Source organism: Arachis hypogaea, chromosome 5 (genome assembly GCF_003086295.3).
Source record: "Arachis hypogaea cultivar Tifrunner chromosome 5, arahy.Tifrunner.gnm2.J5K5, whole genome shotgun sequence".
NCBI lineage: Eukaryota > Viridiplantae > Streptophyta > Magnoliopsida > Fabales > Fabaceae > Arachis > Arachis hypogaea.
In genome coordinates this window covers 22,783,035-22,790,478 of record NC_092040.1, presented here as the reverse complement: position 1 = coordinate 22,790,478, position 7,444 = coordinate 22,783,035, and the positions used below count along the sequence as shown (strand labels likewise).

The following is a 7,444-nucleotide window of genomic DNA, read 5'->3' as shown; positions in this document are numbered from 1 at the left end:
ACCTTCTGTAGAATCCTGCATGCCCCAGAAAGCTTCTGATTGCCTTAACATTGGCAGGTGGTGGTAATTTTTCAATTACCTCTACCTTTGCCTTATCCACCTCTATTCCCCTGCTTGAAATTTTGTGCCCAAGGACAATTCCCTCAGTCACCATAAAGTGACATTTCTCCCAGTTTAAAACCAGGTTAGTCTCTTGGCACCTTTTCAGGACAAGTGCTAGGTGATTAAGACAGGAGCTGAATGAGTCTCCATATACTGAGATGTCGTCCATGAAGACTTCCAGAAATTTCTCTACCATATCTGAGAAGATAGAGAGCATACACCTCTGAAAGGTTGCAGGTGCATTGCACAGACCAAAAGGCATCCTCCTGTAGGCAAACACGCTAGAAGGGCAAGTAAATGCTGTTTTCTCTTGGTCCTGAGGATCTACTGCAATTTGGTTATAGCCTGAATAGCCATCCAAAAAGCAGTAATAATCATGACCAGCTAGTCTTTCTAGCATTTGGTCTATGAATGGTAAGGAAAATGATCCTTTCTGGTGGCTGTATTGAGCCTTCTGTAGTCAATACACATACGCCACCCTGTGACTGTTCTTGTAGGAACCAGTTCATTTTTTTCATTATGAACCACTGTCATGCCTCCCTTTTTGGGGACAACTTGGACAGGGCTCACCCAGGGGCTATCAGCAATAGGATAAATAATCCCAGCCTCTAGTAATTTAGTGACCTCTTTCTGCACCACCTCCTTCATGGCTGGATTTAGCCTCCTTTGTGGTTGAACCACTAGTTTGGCATTATCCTCCAACAGGATCTTGTGCATGCATCTAGCTGGGCTAATGCCCTTAAGATCACTTATGGACCACCCAAGAGTTGTCTTGTGTGTCCTTAGCACTTGAATCAGTGCTTCCTCTTCCTGTGGATTTAAAGCAGAGCTTGTAATCACTGGAAAAGTGTCACCCTCTCCCAGAAATGCATACTTCAGGGATGGTGGTAGTGGTTTGAGTTCAGGTTTGGGAGGCTTATCCTCCTCCTGAGGAATTTTCGAAAATTCCTTTGTTTCCACTGATTCTTCTTGATCAGGTTGAGCATCTTTGAAGATGTCCTCAAGCTCTGATTCTAGGCTTTCAGTCATATTGATCTCTTCTACTAGAGAGTCAATAATGTCAGCGCCCATGCAGTCATTTGGTGTGTCTGGGTGCTGCATAGCTTTTACAGCATTCAACTTGAACTCATCCTCATTGACTCTCAGGGTTACTTCCCCTCTCTGTACATCAATGAGAGTTCGTCCAGTTGCTAGGAAAGGTCTTCCTAGAATGAGAGTTGCACTTTTGTGCTCCTCCATTTCCAGCACCACAAAGTCAGTTGGAAAGGCGAATGGCCCAACCTTGACAATCATATCCTCTATTATGCCTGATGGATATTTAATGGAGCCATCAGCAAGTTGGAGGCATATCCGGGTTGGTTTGACTTCTCCAGTCAACCCAAGCTTTCTGATAGTGGATGCAGGTATTAGATTGATGCTTGCTCCAAGATCACACAAGGCTGTCTTGGTGCAAGCACCTTCTAATGTGCATGGTATCATAAAGCTTCCTGGATCTTGAAGCTTTTCTGATAAGCTTTTTAGAATGACTGCACTGCATTCTTCAGTGAGAAACACTTTTTCAGTTTCTCTCCAATCCTTCTTATGACTTAAGATTTCTTTCATGAACTTAGCATAAGAAGGTATTTGCTCAGGTGCCACTGCAAACGGAATCTTTATTTCAAGAGTCCTTAGATAGTCTGCAAAGCGGGCAAATTGCTTATCCTGTTCCGCTTGGCGGAATTTTTGAGGATAAGGCATCTTGGCTTTATATTCTTCAACCTTAGATGCTGCAGGTTTATTCCGTACAGAAGTGGTTGAAGAAGCCTTGTTAGAGGGATTATTGTCAGCACTCTCAGGTGTCTGATCCTCCCTTGGCGTCTGAACGCCAGGATTGGGTGGAAAATGGGCGTTTAACGCCAACTTTTCCCCCTTTTCTGGCGTTTGAACGCCAGAACTGGGCAGGGAATGGGCGTTTAACGCCAGTTTTCCTTCCCTCTCTGGCGTTTGAACGCCAATAACATTCCTCTCTGGGCTCTTACTGTCCTCAGAGGGATTTTGAACAGTGGTTTGGTTATCCCCTGTCAATTGTTCATTGTTTGGCTTTTTGCTACTTTGAGCAGTGTTATTCAGTGTCTTCCCACTCCTCAATTGAACTGCTTGACATTCCTCTGTTATCTGTTTAGATATTTGCTGTTTTGCTTGATTCAACTGCAGTTCTATGTTCTTGTTAGCAACTTTAGTTTCATGGAGCATCTCTTTAAATTCTGCTAACTGTTCTGTCATCCGGAGCAATTGTTGATTAAGCTCAATCATCTGTTCTTGAGGATTAGGATCAGTGACTACTGTCATGACTTCCTCTTTTGGAGAGAGCTCATTGCTAGAGTACAAATATTGATTTCTAGCAACAGTGTCTATAAGCTCTTGAGCCTCTTCAATTGTCTTCCTCATGTGGATAGATCCACCAGCTGAGTGGTCTAAAGACATCTGAGCTTTTTCTGTGAGCCCATAGTAGAAGATGTCTAACTATACCCACTCTGAAAACATTTCAGAGGGGCATTTTCTTAGCATACCTCTATACCTCTCCCAGGCATTATAAAGGGATTCATTATCCTCTTGTTTAAAGCCTTGGATGTCCAGCCTTAGCTGTGTCATCCTCTTTGGAGGGTAAAAGTGATTCAGGAATTTGTCTGATAACTGTTTCCATGTCTTTATGCTTGCTGTAGGTTGGTTATTTAACCACCTTTTAGCTTGATCTTTTACAGCAAATGGAAACAGTAATAGTCTGTAGACATCCTGATCTACCTCTTTATCATGTACTGTGTCAGCAATTTGTAAGAATTGTGCCAGAAACTCAGTAGGCTCTTCCTGTGAAAGACCGGAATACTGGCAATTTTGCTGCACTATGATAATGAGTTGAGGATTTAACTCAAAGCTGCTTGCTTTGATGGGAGGTGTACAGATGCTAACCCCATTATGCTACTCCCATATGCAGCTGTAATGGGGTTAGCATATGACCCCAGAGTCCTTCTGGACTGATCAATTCCACTTAGGTCCATAATGGATAAAGGGAAATGATATGGATTGCAATTAGATAAAATATTTTGTTTTTTTTTTGAATTAAACGAAAAAAAATAAAATAAAATAAAAGGAAATTAAGATAAAAATTCGAAAATTAAAAAGAAAATAAGATCAAAGCAAATTGAGAACTGAATCAATTAGTTAATTAAAAAGATTTTGAAAAGAGCAATTAAAAAGATATGATTGAAAAATTTTTATGAAAAAGATTTGATTTTTGAAATGAGGAAAGAGAAAAACAACAAAATGACACCAAACTTAAAATTTTTAGAAAATCAAACACTAATTTTCGAAAATTTTTAAGGGAAAAACACAAAGAGGACACCAAACTTAGAATTTTTAAAGATCAAAAAGGGACTAAGGACATGCAAATTCGAAAAACTAAAAGAAAAGCAAAAGCATGCAATTGACACCAAACTTAAAATATGAAACTAGACTCAACTAAAAGACTCTAAACCAACAAAAACAAAACAGTCCTAATCTAAGCAACAAGATAAGCCGTCAATTGTCCAAACTCGAACAATCCCCGGCAACGGCGCCAAAAACTTGGTGCACGAAATTGCAATCACACTTTGCAATCCCGCACAACTAACCAGCAAGTGCACTGGGTCGTCCAAGTAATACCTTACGTGAGTAAGGGTCGATCCCACAGAGATTGTCGTTTGAAGCAAGCTATGGTTACCTTGTAACTCTTAGTCAGGATATCAGAAATTATCAGGATTGATTGTGAAAAGCAAAAGAACATGAAATAAGTACTTGTTTTGCAGTAATGGAGAATAGGTTGAGGTTTTGGAGATGCTACATCTTCTGAATCTCTGCTTTCCTACTGTCTTCTTCTTCAAACACGCAAGGCTCCTTCCATGGCAAGCTGTATGTAGGGTTTCACTGTTGTCAATAGCTACCTCCCATCCTCTCAGTGGAAATGTTCAACGCACCCTGTCACGGCACGGCTATCCATCTGTTGGTTCTCAATCAGGCCGGAATAGAATCCAATGATTCTTTTGCGTCTGTCACTAACGCCCCGCCTTTAGGAGTTTGAAGCTCGTCACAGTCATTCAATCATTGAATCCTACTCAGAATACCACAGACAAGGTTTAGACCTTCCGGATTCTCTTGAATGCCGCCATCAGTTCTAGCTTATACCACGAAGATTCTGATTAAAGAATCCAAGAGATATCTACTTAATCTAAGGTAGAACGGAGGTGGTTGTCAGGCACACGTTCATAGTTGAGAATGATGATGATTGTCACGGATCATCACATTCATCCGGTTTAAGAACAAGTAATATCTTAGAATGGAAGCAAGCATGATTGAATGAAAAACCGTAGTAATTGCATTAATCCATCAAGACACAGCAGAGCTCCTCACCCCCAACCATGGGGTTTAGAGACTCATGCTGTAGAAGATACAATGAGAAACGTGTAAAGTGTCATGAGGTACAGATACAATGTCAAAATATCCTATTAATAGTAAACTAGTAACCTAGGGTGTACAGAAATGAGTAAATGACGTAAAAATCCACTTCTGGGTCCACTTGGTGTGTGCTTGGGCTGAGCATTGAAGCATTTTCGTGTAGAGACCCTTTTCTGGAGTTAAACGCCAGCTTTTATGCCAGTTTGGGCGTTTAACTCCAAGTTTTATGCCAGTTCCAGCGTTAAACGCTGGAATTTCTGAGGCTGTTTTGCCACGCCGGTTTGGGCCATCAAATCTCGGGCAAAGTATGGACTATTATACATTGCTGGAAAGCACAGGATGTCTACTTTCCAATGCCGTTGAGAGAGCGCCAATTGGGCTTCTGTAGCTCCAGAAAATCCACTTCGAGTGCAGGGAGGTCAGAATCCAACAGCATCTGCAGTCCTTTTCAGTCTCTGAATCAGATTTTTGCTCAGAACCCTCAATTTCAGCCAGAAAATACCTGAAATCACAGAAAAATACACAAACTCATAGTAAAGTCCAGAAAAGTGAATTTTAACTAAAAACTAATAAAAAATATACTAAAAACTAACTAGATCATACTAAAAACATACTAAAAACAATGCCAAAAAGCGTATAAATTATCCGCTCATCACTTTGCATCAAAAATTTTTTCAAAATTATGTTCTTGATGTTCATCATGATCTTCAAAGTGTTCTTGGTGTTCATCTTGACATTCATAGCATTCTTGCATGCATTCATTGTTTTGATCTAAAAATTTCATGCATTGAGTATTTTTGTTGTTTTTCTCTCTCATAATTAAAAATTCAAAAATCAAAAAAATATCTTTTCCTTATTTTCCTCCAAATTTTCGAAATTTTGGGTTGATGGTCAAAAATTTTTTAAAATTAGTTGTTTCTTACAAGTCAAGTCAAAATTTCAATTTTAAAAATCTTATCTTTTCAAAATCTTTTTCAAAAATCATATCTTTTCCATTTTTTTTCTTATTTTCGAAATTTTTAAAAATTATTTTTTTCAAAAATCTTTTTCTTATCTTTTATATCTAATTTTCGAAAATTAGCTAACAATTAATGTGATTGGTTCAAAAATTTGAAGTTTGTTACTTTCTTGTTAAGAAAGGTTCAATCTTTAAGTTCTAGAATCTTATCTTGTAGTTTCTTGTTAGTTAAGTCATTTTAAAAAAAAAAATTTAAATCTTTTTCAAAATATCTTTTTCTTAAAAATCTCATCTTTTTATCTTATCTTTTTCAAAAACTTTATCTTTTTCAAAATTTGATTTCAAAATATCTTATCTAACCTCCTATCTTTTTATCTTTTCAATTTTGATTTTAATATCTTTTTCAACTAACTAATCAACTTTTTGTTTGTTTCTTATCTTTTTTCAAAACCACCTAACTACTTTTCCCTCTCTAATTTTCGAAAATATCTCATCTCTTTTTCAAAAATTCTTTTTATTTTAAATTTTAATTTTAATTATACCTTATATTTAATTTTCAAAAATTACTAACCCTTTTTTTTTTCAAAATTATTTTCAAATTTCTCCCTCTCTTTTCTTATTCTATTTAATTATTTAATTACTAACACTTCTCTCCACCTCTCTTCATCCAAAAATCCGAATCCATCCTTCTTCATTCTTCTACCCCCTTCTTCTTCTACTAACATAAAGGAATCTCTATACTGTGACATAGAGGATTCCTCTTCCTTTTCTTGTTTTCTTCTCTTTCATATGAGCAGGAACATGGAAAAAGGCACTCTTGTTGAAATTGATCCAGAACCTGAAAGGACTCTGAAGAGGAAATTAAGAGAAGCTAAATTAAATTATTCTAAAGGTAACCTTTCAGAAATTTTCGAACAAGAGAAGGAGATGGCAGCCGAAAATAATAATAATGCAAGGAGAATGCTTGGTGACTTCACAAAGCCAACATCCAAATTTGATGGAAGAAGTATCTCCATTCCTGCCATTGGAGCCAATAATTTTGAGCTTAAGCCTCAACTAGTTGCCTTAATGCAACAAAACTGCAAGTTTTATGGACTTCCATCTGAAGATCCTTATCAGTTTTTAACTGAGTTCTTGCAGATCTGTGAGACTGTAAAGACGAATGGAGTTGATCCTGAAGTCTACAGACTCATGCTTTTCCCTTTTGCTGTAAGAGACAGAGCTAGAATATGGTTGGATTCCCAACCTAAGGATAGCCTGGACTCCTGGGATAAGCTGGTCACAGCCTTCTTGGATAAATTCTTTCCTCCTCAAAAGCTGAGCAAGCTGAGAGTGGATGTTCAAACCTTCAAACAAAAAGCTGGTGAATCCCTCTATGAAGCTTGGGAAAGATACAAGTAGCTGACCAAAAGATGTCCATCTGACATGTTTTCAGAATGGACCATATTAGATATATTCTATTATGGTCTCTCTGAATTTTCGAAAATGTCATTAGATCATTCTGCAGGTGGATCTATTCACCTAAAGAAAACGCCTGAAGAGGCTCAAGAACTCATTGACATGGTTGCAAACAACCAATTCATGTACACCTCTGAGAGGAATTCCGTGAATAATGGGATACCTCAGAAGAAAGGAGTTCTTGAAATTGATGCTCTGAATGCCATATTGGCTCAGATCAAAGTGTTGACTCAACAGGTCAACATGATCTCTCAAAATCTGAACGGATGGCAACATGCATCCAACAGTGCTAAAGAGGCAGCTTCTGAAGAAGCTTATGATCCTGAGAACCCTGCCATGGCAGAAGTTAATTACATGGATGAACCTTATGGAAACACCTATAACTCATCATGGAGAAATCATCCAAATTTCTCATGGAAGGATCAACAAAAGCCTCAACAAGGCTTTAACAATGGTGGA

General features: G+C 38.1%; 1 non-coding gene across 1 annotated transcript; it reads right to left on the bottom strand.

Moving 5' to 3' along the window:
• Nucleotides 1–6,850: 6,850 nt before the first annotated feature.
• LOC112804396 (small nucleolar RNA R71) lies at nt 6,851–6,954 on the bottom strand. The gene has a single exon (XR_003203003.1). It is a non-coding gene; the product is annotated as a small nucleolar RNA R71 (small nucleolar RNA).
• Nucleotides 6,955–7,444: the final 490 nt, after the last annotated feature.